Consider the following 14,426-nt stretch of genomic DNA (forward strand, 5'->3'; position numbering starts at 1 on the left):
TTGGATGAATGAAAACAATTGGTCTCTTCTGAACTGCATCTTCCTTCTCATGAATCTCAATAGCTGGGTAAGCTTAAAAAGGTAAAGGGTAAAGGGACCCCAAGAGCAATTTCTTTCATGGTTTGTGTAGGCGAATTTGCTAACAACTGTAATGGCAGCAACTACAGCCTAACAGCACATCCTATACATGTGTTCTCAGAATTTATAATTGAGTTTAAAAGAGGTGGATAGATTTGGAGCCTTGCTCTTCAGTATATCTATTTGAGATTGCAAAGACAAGTTAAGCAGGTAGTGGGGGGAACATAACAAAAATGAAACTGACTCAATAAAATTTCAATTTGCTACCTAATTGGGGGAGGGAATTCCATTCAACAATTAAAAACATGAGTATATAATTCATAAACATTAAATGAGTACATTCCCACAGAACAAACATTTCAGCTGCAGGTGTGAAGCCCAGCCCTGTGCGTGTTTACTCAGAAGTAAAACTTACTGAGGCTGCAGTTCTAATCCCACTTACCTGGGAGTAAGTCCCATTGAATTCAGTGGAGCTTACCTTTGAGTAGTCATGGCTAGGTTTGCAGCCTGAGTTCCTGTCAGTGAACAGAGAGGAAATTTAAGAAAAAGATGACCAGGGGTGAGTGCAGCCATGATAGAGGTATATCAAATTATGTATGAGTATGAAGAATTTGGACATAAATAATTTTTTGTCTCCCATAATAATGGAGCTTAGAGTCTTGTTTCCAAACAATAGTATGCAATCCTGGGCATATCTGTTACTTCTGCTTCTTGGGTTTACTCCCACGTAATGGTTATCATCAGTTGCATTGTCTTCTTCTTCTAGATTTTCTTGGTTTACAAAAGAACATGCATTGTCTCTTTTTTAAGGTTGTAAAGTCTTTTCTACAAATCAGTTACATTCAATATGAGACATTAGTGTTGAGTCTGTTGTTCCCGTGTCCGCAACACAATGAATATCTAAGATGTGCCATGAAATCCAAACTGGGCAATGTTTTGGAGTTGTTGCCTTCCCAAGTTCTTCTCTTTCCTCACAGATTTATCATAGACTACAATCATAAAGTTGGAAGAGACCCACCAGGATCATCTAGGCCAACCTTCTGCAATGAAGGTATCTTTTGCCCAAGTGGGACTTGAACCCAAGACCCTCAGATTACGTAAGTTTATTGTGCTCTACCAACTGAGCTGTGTGCAGTTTCTCCCCATTTCCCACCCACCCACCCAAAAAAACTTCTTTAAAAGTTCAACTAATCTGTAGCACGGCGGAATGTGGGTGGCGCTGTGCTCTAAACCCCTGAGCCTAGGGCTTGCCGATAGGAAGGTCGGTGGTTCGAATCCCCACGACGGGGTGAGCTTCCGTTGCTCAGTCCCTGCTCCTGCCAACCTAGCAGTTCGAAAGCACGTCAAAGTGCAAGTAGATAAATAGGTACCGTTCCGGCGGGAAGGTAAACGGCATTTCCGTGCATTGCTCTGGTTTGCCAAAAGCGGCTTAGTCATGCTGGCCACATGACCCGGAAGCTATACGCCGGCTCCCTCGGCCAATAAAGCGAGATGAGCACCGCAACCCCAGAGTCATTCACAACTGGGCTTAACTGTCAGGGGCCCTTTACCTTTTTAATCTGTAGCACAACCCTACACCTCTTTAGTGTATCCTACTGCATTTGGTGGGGTTTACTCCTAAGTAAGTATACAGGGGATCATGGCCTTAGAGATGATTCACAGAACTGAACCTAGCTCCAGCTGTATCTTGAGTTAAATTAAGCTACATTAAAGATTAAATTTAAAACTATAATGAATTTTGCGGGGAAGTTTAAGATAATTTTTCTTAAGAAAACCAGAAGCTTTTCCTTTTGGGGATAATGGGATTAGACATACCTAAACAATATAAAAGTTTATGTATGTATGTGACCATGGCTTCTCATACGATATTTGCCCAAAGATGGAAAGAATACAACGGTCCTGACCATAGAACAATGGCAACAAAAACTATTGGAATATGCAGAAATGGCGAAACTTACCGAAATAATAAGAAATTAAGACGAAGTATTTAATAGATAGTGGAAATCATTTAGGGTATATTTTCAGAATCCTTGTAAACAGATTAAATCATTAGCAGGATTGATGTAAAGACATGCAGTGACATAACAATTATTGAATGAAATAAAATAAATAATAATTAGGTTTAACTTGGAAATGCAGTAAAAGTATTATAAATATAAGCATAAAAAAATGTCCAGTAGCACCTTATAGACCAACTAAGTTTGTTCTGGTATAAGCTTTTGTATGCATGCACACTTCTTCAGATACAACTTAATTGGTCTATAAGGTGCTACTGGACAATTTTTTATTTTTTTCATTTGTGCACAAATGAATACAAGCTTAAAGCATTTGCAGACAGTATGGTATTAACATTAGAAGAACTTCAGACCAGTGTAGTTGGAGCACTGGAAGTAATTGAAGATTTCGGGCAATTGGCAGGTTTCAAATTAAATAAAGCCAAAACAAAAATGTTGGTCAAAAATATGGATCAAAAACAAATTGAAGATCTACAAAATAAAATAGAAATTATGGCAGTGAAAAAGATTAAATATCAGGGCTAACAGTTGACCTCTAAAAATATCAATTTATTTAAGGATAGCTGCGTCAGACCAACACGGCTACCTACCTGAATCTATAAATATAAGCAGCTGCAGAAAGAGGGGGAAGGAGGTCGAAATGAGATATTGAAAATAGATGCGGGAAATGTTATGTATGTTGTAAAATGGAAAATGATAAATAACATGTTAAAAGAAGGAAAGAATTAAATTAAAAACTGAGAGGAAGCCTGCACATAGAATCAGCCTTTGAAATTGAGGCTTTGCACAGTGTGTCTTAACACTTCCAGTTAAGTGATTAGGTGATATCTAAGTTACTGGGTCCCTTTAGTAAAGGTAAAGGGACCCCTGACCATTAGGTCCAGTCGTGGCCGCCTCGGGGGTTGCGGCGCTCATCTCGCTTTACTGGCCGAAGGAGCCGGTGTACAGCTTCCGGGTCATGTGGCCAGCATGACTAAGCCGCTTCTGGCGAACCAGAGCAGCGCACGGAAACGCCGTTTACCTTCCCTCCGGAGCGGTACCTATTTATCTACTTGCACTTTGACGTGCTTTCGAACTGCTAGTTTGGCAGGAGCAGGGACTGAGCAACGGGAACTCACCCCATCGCGGGGATTTGAACCGCCGACCTTCTGATCGGCAAGCCCTCTGTGGTTTAACCCACAGCGCCACCCACATCCCTTTAAGCTACTGGATGTGACCTCTAAGCTGCCTAAACCCAGGCAACTCCAAAAAAATGGTCTCCCCACCCCCCACCCCATTTTTATACCTTACGTGATAGGTTAGGCTGAGACAGAATGCCTGGGCCTGGAACTTTTGCAGAAGGGCAGGCAAAATAAGAGAGTAAAATAAAATAAAAAGTTAGAAATGAGTATTACGCGCAGTACTGTATATCTTCCTGTGATGCAGTGTGACTATTGATTTCTCCCTTTTTAGTCTCTCCCTGTGGAGCGTAGAGCAATATTTATGGAGGCAATCCTTGTTTTAGACTTGCAGGAGTGTGTGTGTTTGACTAGCCAAAGGTGCCGCCAGCCAGGAAGCATCACAGGCCGAGGACGGATTTTGAATCCTGTTCTCACTAGTCAATACTGTAACCACAACTACGCTACCCTATCCCGGATTACACCCTTGTTTAGCCAGATCTGTTGGTTTTAATTGCATGGCAAGGTAACTTTTTGCACCAGCAGCCACAAGCTGTATGGTTGGTCTAAATCGGTGGCATTTTGTCCTGGTGCAATGAACTCGCTACCTGCTTATCACTGGATTTTGGACGCATTAACTCGCCCCTGATTCTGGCAGAAACCAAGAATCTCCCTCTCTTTCCTGGCTTCCTGGCATGAACTATTACACAATGCATTGTTGTCGATCTCCATTATCTTGTAGAACAGGGATGAGCAACCATCTCGCCCAGGTGTAGTCCAGGTGTAGTCCTTCTGGTCTTTGTATCAGCCCTTGGACTCTTCTGTCAGAACTAAGCCACACCCTTCTTGAACCACATTCCTCACCAGCCCTGCTTTGTACTCTTCTGAAATGCATTGTCCTCATGGGACTTTCCCCATGATAATGCTTCTTTGAAATCTGAATAGTGGATAGAATGGTATGAGTGAATGTATAGAAACCAATGCACTGCAAAAATCTGAAATTCACAGTCATTACTCTGCCCGCTTCTGCTTCTTGTCCTGCATTCTCCTGGCATGTGGCCTCCAAAAGATGGCCCAGAAGTTAATATGGCCCCCTGGTTGGAAAAAAGTCCCTTCCCCCACTCCTTGAAAGATTCCATCAACGGCATCTCCGAAAATTTTTACACATCACTTAGGAAGACAGGCAAACTAATACCAGTGTACTGGAAGAAGTAAAGATCACCAGTGTCAAAGCAATGATTCTTCAACATCAACTTTGTTGAACTGGTCATGTTGTGCAGATGCCTGACTATCGTCTTCCAAAGCAACTACAGTGGTACCTCAGGTTACATACGCTTCAGGTTACATACGCTTCAGGTTACATACGCTTCAGGTTACAGACTCTGCTAATCCAGAAATAGTGCTTCAGGTTAAGAACTTTGCTTCAGGATGAGAACAGAAATCGTGCTCCTGTGGCACGACGGCAGCAAGAGGCCCCATTAGCTAAATAATAATATATAATAATAATAATTTATTATTTGTACCCCGCCCATCTGGCTGGGTTTCCCCAGCCACTCTGGGCGGCTTCCATAGAAACCAAAAATACACTAAAACCAAAAGCACTAAAGTGATGCTTCAGGTTAAGAACAGTTTCAGGTTAAGAACAGACCTCCAGAACGAATTAAGTACTTAACCCGAGGTACCACTGTATTCTATTCCGAACTTAAAAATGGAAAGCGTAATGCTGGTGGTCAACAAAAGAGGTTTAGAGACTGTCTCAAAGCAAATCTTTAAAAATGTCGTATAAACACCGACAACTGGGAAACACTGGCCTGCGAGCGCTCCAGTTGGAGAACAGCCTTTACCAAAGGTGTCATGGGCTTTGAAGACACTCGAACTCGGGACGCAAGGGAGAAACGTGCTAGGAGGGAGGCACACTTGGCAAACCCTCGCCATGTACAACTCCCACCCAGAAACCAAGGTCCCCACTGTGGAAGGACGTGTGGAATTGGCCTCCACAGTGACTTAGGGACACACTGTTGAGATTGTGCTCATGGAAGACAATATGACTTGGCTACGAGTGATTGCCAAAGAAGAAAAGAATGTATAATATTGGCAAAGACCCTGTTCAATGTTTCAAGAGAAGAAAGAATCATTGTGGGTGGGTGGAGCAAGATTCGCAGCACCGCTCATCTGCCTGCGTTATTATATATTTTATTTTATTTTAAATATTTCTACAAAGCAGTTTACAAAAACAACAACAACCCTGCTTTGGCTATATTTAAGATGCTCAGAGCAATGCTACCTAAAGCAGGTCTACTCAGAAAGCAATCCCATTTAATTCAATGGTTTCAAGTAAGCAAGCATGGAGTTGATCCTCTTCAGGAGAATGTTTCCCAAAACAATGATTGCAGCTGCGCTTACATGGGAGTAAGCCCTGCTGAACCCAGAGGGACTTACTTCCGAGTAGACATGCCTGGGGTTGTGTTGTAAAAATCTTCTTCAGCTCTCCTGTGGCTGTTTTTCTTAACGGATTGTTTTTAGAATGAATTCTTTTAATGGTAAAATGTGTTCGTTTTTTAAAATGTGTTGCTAGCTGCTTGGAGACCTATGGGTAATAAGTTATGAAAATAATAATAATAATAATAATAATAATAATAATAATAATAATATTCAGTTTAAAATTTTATTTTTTGTTCAGTTGGCTAAGAATCCGCTCGGAATACAGATATATCGGATTTCTTACTTCAGGGCTATGAGGGTGGGCAAGTTGTGACCCACCAGAAGCCATTGGAGCTAATGGGACTTCATCATCGCTCACCATTGAACCTGCTGGCTGGAGATGATGGGAGCCCTGAATTCCAAAAGTCCTTATTCCCTTCCTTCCACCAGTACCCCTGGAAATGGCTAGATCCTTCCTAGAGGGCTCGGGAATCCTTCAGTCTCCCTCCCCAGACTTCCAGTACTACCCTGGATTGACATTTAGTGCTCATCAAGGCCTATAAAAGGAACAAAACGCAACTGATGGGCAAGAGATAAAACCGCAGGAGTCAAGTTCTCTCCCTCCTCTCTCAGCATCTCCCTCCCCTTGGCCCTGGAGGTGTCAATGTTCTGGGACCAGGACAATGTATCAAAGGGCCTTCGGTCCCCATTATCTTGCAGAGTGAGTTGTCACCTTATCAATGGCTCTTGCCAAAGCCTTGATAGCTCTCCTGTTGGGTTGGTTTCCTGGACTCCTTATCCTCTCTCTGGCCTATTGGGGGGGTTGCACGCCCCTCCCCACTGCCCACCTCCAAAAGGACCCATCAGCTCTCCTCCAACAATGGGGCATTCACACCTCCCTACTCTTTGACAGTGCCCCCTCCCCAAATTTACCCTGCTCCTGTTGTAAACAACCTCGGCCTGGTGGAAATCAAGGTCAGCTGACCCCCCCCCAAAAAAACCCACCTGCTAACTACAGCCTAGTGTACCTTGTTGTCTATTCAGTGGTTTTTCACTCTCTCTTTTTTATGTCAGGATCCAAATTCAGATCTCACTTCTGCCACAAAGTCTCATCCCATCTTCAAGATGGGGGATAATAATAATAATAGTTACAGGTAGGTAGCCGTGTTGGTCTGCCGTAGTCAAAACAAAATAAAAAAATTCCTTCCAGTAGCACCTTAGAGACTAACAAAGTTTGTTATTGGTAGGAGCTTTCGTGTGCATGCACACTTCTTCAGATACACATAATAATAATATTCTTCCTACTAGTTTATGATTGCATTTTTATCCCACCTTTTCCTGCAAGGAGCTGAAGGTGGCATGCATGATTCATGTCTCTCTCTCTCATATATCAATGACTTCCCTTCTTCTCTTTCCATGGTTCATTTTGCATGCCATAAATCCCTGCATATTTTACATAAACTAAACCATTCAGTATTCCATTATAACATCCATCAAAACTTATTTACACTCTTGGATTTATCTTAATGCTGCCAGCGTTTTCAAGTGTACACAATCGCCCCCCATATATTCAATAAACACTTACCTTTCTTCTTTAAACATATGTTCTCCTCCTCTTATTCTGCATGTTGAACCTGCAAGCTGCGAATATTCCATCAGCTTAAGTGACCATTCTTTAGCTGGGACCTCACTCGTTTTCCATTTTGGGGCTAAACAAACCACTGGACGTTAGAATCCCTTCCTGATTCTGTCCTCACAACAACACTGTGAGGTCTGGCAGAGAGACAGTGGCTTGGCCCAAGATCACCCAGTGGGCTTCATGGCTGAGCAAGGGTTCAAACCCTTGGAAAAATCCCTTTCAATGAAGAAACAGCCACCGGCCTGTTTATGAACTTTTAAAAAGAAACAAGAAATTTGGGAGTTGACCTGTGTCAGTGCATTGTCCTGAATTTATAACATTTTACCCCATGTACAGAATTAACTTCCTTATACATTTCTGTAGGGTTTTTCATTTTGGGGTGTTTGTGGGGAGGTTTATATGATGTTCGCAGTTTCTTGAGCATTCATTCCACCCTGTTTGTGGGGAGGTCAAGCCATGTGTGCAGAGGAGGGTGTCCAATGTGTTCAAGGGCCTGGAAACCAAGCCTTATGAGGAACGGTTGAGGGAGCTGGGTATGTTTAGCCTGGAAAAGAGGAGACGGAGAGGAGATATGATAGCCACTTTCAAATATGAAGATGGAGCAAGTTTGTTTTCTCTTGCTCTGGAGAGGAGGACTCGAACCAGGAGCTTGGAGTTACAAGAAAGGAGATTCAAACTAAACAGCAGAAAGGATTTCTGAGCAGTTTGGCAGTGGAGCCCTAACACTTTTAACAAGGCATTTAAAGGCCATAGCTCAATAGTGGAGTGCATGTTTTCCATGCAAAAGACTCCCACCTAAGGCACATTCAAGGTAAAGGACCCCTGAACGGTTTAGTCCAGTCAAAGGCAACGATGGAGTTGCGGTGCTCATCTCACTTTCAGTCTGAAGGAGCCAGTGTTTGTCCGCAGACAGCTTTCCAGGTCATGTGGCCAGCAGGACTAAACTGCTTCTGGCGCAACAGGACACCACGACGGAAACCTAGGACCCTTGTACCTACGGGACTGCCTCTCCTGGTATGCCCCACAGAGGAACTTACGGTCTTCAAATAAAAACATCTTGAAGGTCCCAGGCCACAGAGAGGTTAGGCTGGCCTCAACCAGAGCCAGGGCTTTTTCGGCTGTGACTTCGATCTGGTGGAACACTCTGTCACAAGAGACTAGGGCCCTGCGGGACTTGACATCTTTCAGCAGGGCCTGCAAGACAGAGCTGTTCCACCAGGCCTTTGGTCAGGGCGCAGCCTGACCCCCTCCTTTGGCAATCTTTACAAAACTTTAGTTTATGGTTGCCATCAATTTGGATTTTAATTAACTTTTATAATGTTTTTATAATGTTGCACTGTTTTGGTTTTGTTAGCCGCCCTGAGCCTGGCTTCGGCTGGGGAGGGTGGGATATAAATAAAATTTATTATTATTATTATTATTATTAAACCAGAGTGCACAGAAATGCTGTTTACCTTCCGGCTGCAGTGGTTCCTATTTATCTACTTGCATTGGCGTGCTTTCAGACTACTAGGCTGGCAGGAGCTGGGACAGAGTGACAGGAGCTCACCCCGTTGCGGGGATTCAAACCACCAACCTTCTGATCGGCAAGCCCAAGAGGCTCAGTGGTTTAGACAACAGTGCCACCTGCATCCCTTACACCCAAGTAGGTCTTGCCCCAAACCCCAGGAAGCCGCTGACAATCAATGTAGCGAGAACTCTGAGGTGGTGGATCTGTGGCCCAGCTCAGTCTAAAACACCTTCCTCAAGATACCAGTAACAAGGAGAGACCAAGCTGGGTTTCCTTTTAGTCCATTCCTTAAAAGGCAAGACTGTGGTGGTACAAATAACTTTTCCTCTCCCGCATCTGAGAAATTTGCAAAATAGGGGAAACACACCAACCCCTCATTTATTCAAAGTTTGTGGTCAATCAAATGAACCGAGTCAAGTTTTGCACCACTGTAACAGATTGGGAAGGAGCCATGGAAAGGGAAGGACATGAGTGGCGCTGTGGGTTAAACCACAGAGCCTAGGGCTTGCCAATCAGAAGGTCAGTGGTTCGAATCCACGTGACGGGGTGAGCTCCTGTTGCTCGGTCCCTGCTCTTGCCAACCTAGCAGTTCAAAAGCATGAAGTGCAAGTAGATAAATAAGTACTGCTCCAGCGGGAAGGTAAACGGCGTTTCCGTGCGCTGCTCTGGTTTGCCAGAAGCGGCTTAGTCATGCTGGCCACGTGACCCGGAAGCTGTACACCGGCTCCCTCGGCCAATAAAGCGAGGTGAGCGCTGCAACCCCAGAGTCGGCCACGACTGGACCTAACAGTCAGGGGTCCCTTTACCTTTACCTAACAGACTGGGAAGGAGCCATGGAAAGGGAAGGAAGTGGCTGGAGCAATGGTGAGAAGATGGTTTACAGATACAATTCCCCCCACCCTCTTTTCCCCCTGGCAAGTGTTTCAAGGCTTTATTAGCTGCAAGAACAACCAGAAATCTGCCGGATGCATGGAAGGCCGTGGACGGGAGGAACTGTGGCAGGCGACCCATAAAAGGGGGCTCTTCCTGTGGTTCTTTTTGCCTGTCGCCCTTCTGCTCCCTACAGGAGGATGTGAGAAATGTCAAGGGCAAACCCGAGGTTACTCAATCTGATTTGCCGGCAGGTGCAGTTGGGAACGTTGCCTTGAAGAGACAGAGTGTTTTGATGCACACTCAAATTCACCTGTGCTCAGAGGTTGTGTGTGTGTGTGTGTGTGTGTGTGTGTGTGTGTGTGTGGTTGTGTTGTTCCTACTGAAGAAAGTATACCATCAACATTTTCACATCTGAAAAGAGAGACCTGCTTGCACAAGACTTCCATCTCAAGGGCTGTTATCCAAGCCTGTTTCCTACTGCAAATTTCTGAAGTCTTCTATTCTGCATTTTGCAATCACATGCTTCCAATTGATAATGTTTCTGCCCATTTCCAGCCAAACCATGGTTTCACACAAACAAACAAATATGCAGGTTTTCAGGGAGGCAGTTGTGGCGACTGCACTCCTATCTCTGCTCTAGAAATCCACCTTTTTTTTTGCTAAGTTTTGTTTTAGTGTAACATTATGGGCAAACCAAGTCCATCATCATTTGTTATTTCAGCAGATGCGGTACGCGGAATAGCAGTCTGCTCATGGCACGGTGCCGAGATGTTTACCCTCATATTACTGAGGGGGAACAAATCAAATCTGAACAATGTCGACCGTAACAACATTTTAGCCCCTACTAGCCAGGGTGGCGGGGAAGAGCTAGCGTTTGTACCAGAAATAACAAAGAGTCCTGTGGCACACTGAAGACTAACAGATTTATTACGGTAAAAGCCTTTGTGGACCAGGGAGTCCACTTCATGAGGTACCAAAAAATAAGAGCAGGTGAGCACATGAGAAGTTTGTTACCCTGAGGCTGAGCTTTCTCCTTTATAGAGATGGGTATTGTTTTATTGTGAAACATATAAACTCCTCTGGAACCTTTTTTATTTTTTATTTGGCTGAAGAGCCAAACAAACAGACATTCTGTGGGTGTTTGAGAATTTGGAGAGGCTTCCGTACTACAGTACAGATTAGTCATTTCGACGTGGTGTCTTAGGGTTGCTTAAGGCCTGATTGACAGATCATGGGAAGCCAAATTATGGTTTACCGTGAAGGAGCAAACTTGCTGGTAAATTAGGAGGGGAAGACCATGGCTGCTTCGTTCCTCCCCCACCCCTGCTGCTGCCATACTATCGAGAGTTAACCATAGTTTGGCTTAGTGTTACAGTCAAACCTCACGAACACCTCCATTTTGCAACGTTTTGGCTCCCGAATGCTGAAAACCCGGAACTAACTGCTTCGGTTTTCGAACGATTTTCGGAGCCGCGTTTTTCATTTCCCCCCATTGACTTTGCAGCCAGGCCACTGATCCTCGGTTTTCAAACTTTTCGGAAGCCGAACAGTCTTCCGGAATGGATTAAGTTTGAAAACCGAGGCTCCACTGAAAACCAGGCTTTTCAGTTTTCTCACCCCAAACGATCCACAAGATATAACCAAGGTTTATTCTTTGACCTACAATGGGGGGGGGGAGGACCATACCCTCTCAACATTTCTCCGATGAAAATAGGGACATCCCATTCCATAATAATAATAATTTTATTATTTAAACTCCGCCCATCTGACTGGTTTGCCCCAGCCACTCAGGCAGTTTCCAACATATATAAAAATAACAACAAAACATTAAGCACTCAATAACTTCTATCTCCTTGGATCCTGGATCGCACAACTCCATACCCTCTGACATTTCTCCAGTGAAAATAGGGACACCCTAAGGAAAAATGGGACATTCCAGGATCGAATCAGAAACCAGGACTGCTTCTGTAAATCCAGGACTGTCCCTGGAAAATAGGGACACGGTTGGATCATGAACCTGGATTCAAATGCAACACTAAACCATAGTTTATCTCCTGGTAGCTCAGGAGCAAAGCAGCTGTGATCCGTCCGTCCCCGTCCCCCCCGGTGCACCAGTATGCTTGCTCCTGAATGGTAGGCCATAGTTTGGGCTCAACCAAGGCCTAACTCAGCTCTCACTTTCCATTCTGTTTGTTAGTAATCCTTAGCTATTGCCAGGCAGGAATCAGGAGAAGGGATGCTTTGGAAGTCAGAAAAAGGTGATGTGACTTCACAGATGATTCAGCCAATGTGTTTAAAATGTGCCCATCCCCTGTTGAAGCTTGCCTGACATTACTGTCTAGTTTCCAAAGCTGGGATTCCCCTGGAGACTGATTGAGAACCACCGGTATGTTGTACAGTGGTACCTCAGGTTAAGTACTTAATTTGTTCCGGAGGTCCGTTTTTAACCTGAAACTGTTCTTAACCTAAAGCACCACTTTAGCTAATGGGGCCTCCTGCTGCTGCCGCGCCACCAGAGCACGATTTCTGTTCTCATCCTGAAGCAAAGTTCTTAACCTGAAGCACTATTTCTGGGTTAGTGGAGTCTGTAACCTGAAGCGTATGTAACCCAAGGTACATTGGTACCTCGAGTTACAAACACCTCAAGTTACAAACGCTTCAGGTTACAAACTCCACTAACCTGGAAGAGTTACCTCGAGTTGAGAACTTTGCCCCAGGATGAGAACGGAAATTGTGTGCCGGTGGTGCAGCGGCAGCAAGAGGCCCCATTAGCGAAAGCCCGCTTCTAGTTAAGAACAGTTTCAGGTTTAAGAACGGCGCTCCGGAACGAATTAAGTTTGTAACTAGAGGTACCACTGTATTTTGCAGGACTCAGTTATTGTCATGCAGTAAGACTGAATATCCGGCAGAATTTTCTGGTTGAATTCCAGGAGGTCCTCATGCATTTGGGGGCTTCCAGCTGGTTAGAAGCCACTGTGCAAAGCCACATACCTGCGTGGCTCTAGACTAGCCTTTTCCAACCTGGTGCCCTCCAGATGTTTGGACGACAACTTCCGCCAGACCCAGCCAGCACAGATGGGAGTTGTAGTCCAAAACAGTTGGAAATCACCAGGTAGGCTGGTCTAGGATAGTGTTGCCACTGAAAATCCAGACAGAAAAGTTGCTGAGCTTTTTTTGGCCAAAGTTGTTGAGGATATTTGAGCTATTTTAATGGAAAATTGGCAAAAACAACACTGCAGACATGGGTTGCCATACGTCCAGATTTTCCCAGACATTTGCTGATTTCCACCTGGACACTGCTGCTAACTGAAGTATTCCGGATATGTCCACGAATTTCCGGACGTATGGCAACCATATAGAGCACAGGTGAGCTGGAATCCTTTCGCTCAGATCTCAGTGCTGCCATGAAATCATTGAGTGTTCTTAGGCAAGCTCACCTCTCTCTCTCTCTACCTTTGAGAGCCCAGATCTGTAAAATGGGGATAGTAACGCTGGACTCCACAGGAGGGTTGTAGTTAAGGCTACCAACAGGATGCATAAAGCTGAAGTCTTTTCAGCACACTGGGAAAAGCGCTGTACAAAGATGCTGTGTGTTGTGGTTATTTGTCAACACAATACCCTGCCTGTCCGTTCTCCACCAACCCACATAACTCACAAGCAGAGAGCAGTTGCGAACGAGCACCGTTGCGGCTACAAGCGACTCGAGCAAGTGAGCCAGGTCACTTGCTGCAGAGGAAGTAAATAGAACAACACATTTGACTGCGACACAGGTACAGCGCTATTACATACAGTGCACGGATCCCAACCCATGTTCGGCTTCTGGAGCATAGGCAGCCACAAGACCAGAAGGCGGGAAAGGCATTAGCAAGAGGCAATTCCAAGTTGGGCAGAGAAGGTCGTGCAAGCTTCTTACATGTGCAGATTCCACATCGTTGATAGACACGGAATTAGGTAGTCATATAAACATGGTGACACGCATGCACATCTGGGGAAAGGAGCTTGAACCCAGGATTCTATAGTCCACGCAGAGATGAGATCTAAGGATATGGAGCAGGGCCTTTTCAGCAGTGGCACCGTAAGTAGGGAACAGTCTCTCCATGAAGACCCACCGGGTGTCTTCTCTTCCTGCCAATGCTCTTTTTCTCTTACTTTTCCTGCAATGTTTGCCACCGTTACGTTGGGCAGCGATAACCATTCTGATGCTGTTGCTTCAGGTTCCGCTGAGTGCGACATGTTAACACTGTACATTGCTTGGGGTTGGGTAAAGGGAAAAGAGCAATTGGTACGCTCTATAAGGAAATGAAGTGACGTCCATGGCCTCAACTCAAATGAGGGTATGCGTTACACAGAGCCATAGCTACTACAGGAGGGCTAGCCAGGTTTTTTTGCCCAGGATGAAGCCTCCAGAGGGGAACTTTTCAGGCTCTCAGTTTCTGTGTGCACGCAAATGTGTGGGTGCGCCAAACTGGGCCTTTGACCCGGGTGAAATAAAGCCTCGTTTCGCCCCTGGCTTGCACAGCTTTGTAGGCTAAATGCTTCCAGGTAGATAGAATCAGGAGAGCTTGAAAAAAGGCTTTTCTAGCAAAGACAGAAATATCAGAGACTCTAGATGTGGATTTGGAGATGATCTATATTTTCTAAAAATATAGATCCTAACGCCGGTTTCCCCCCTTTTGAACCATTCCCAGAAGATGAAGGTGGGTGGGATGGTGGTGGTGGTGGTGGTGTGTGTG

The 14,426-nt window shown here is 44.7% G+C and overlaps 1 long non-coding RNA gene across 1 annotated transcript in view; it reads left to right on the top strand.

Moving 5' to 3' along the window:
* LOC309337506 overlaps positions 1 to 14,337 on the top strand; it is a 211,505-nt gene extending 197,168 nt beyond the window's left edge. The window contains exon 3 of the long non-coding RNA XR_014154371.1: positions 12,307 to 14,337. This is a non-coding gene — a long non-coding RNA (uncharacterized lncRNA). The remainder of the gene's footprint in view (positions 1 to 12,306) is intronic.
* The last annotated feature ends 89 nt before the right edge of the window (positions 14,338 to 14,426 follow it).

Source organism: Podarcis erhardii (assembly GCF_964252035.2).
Source record: "Podarcis erhardii genome assembly, chromosome: 2".
Lineage (NCBI taxonomy): Eukaryota > Metazoa > Chordata > Lepidosauria > Squamata > Lacertidae > Podarcis > Podarcis erhardii.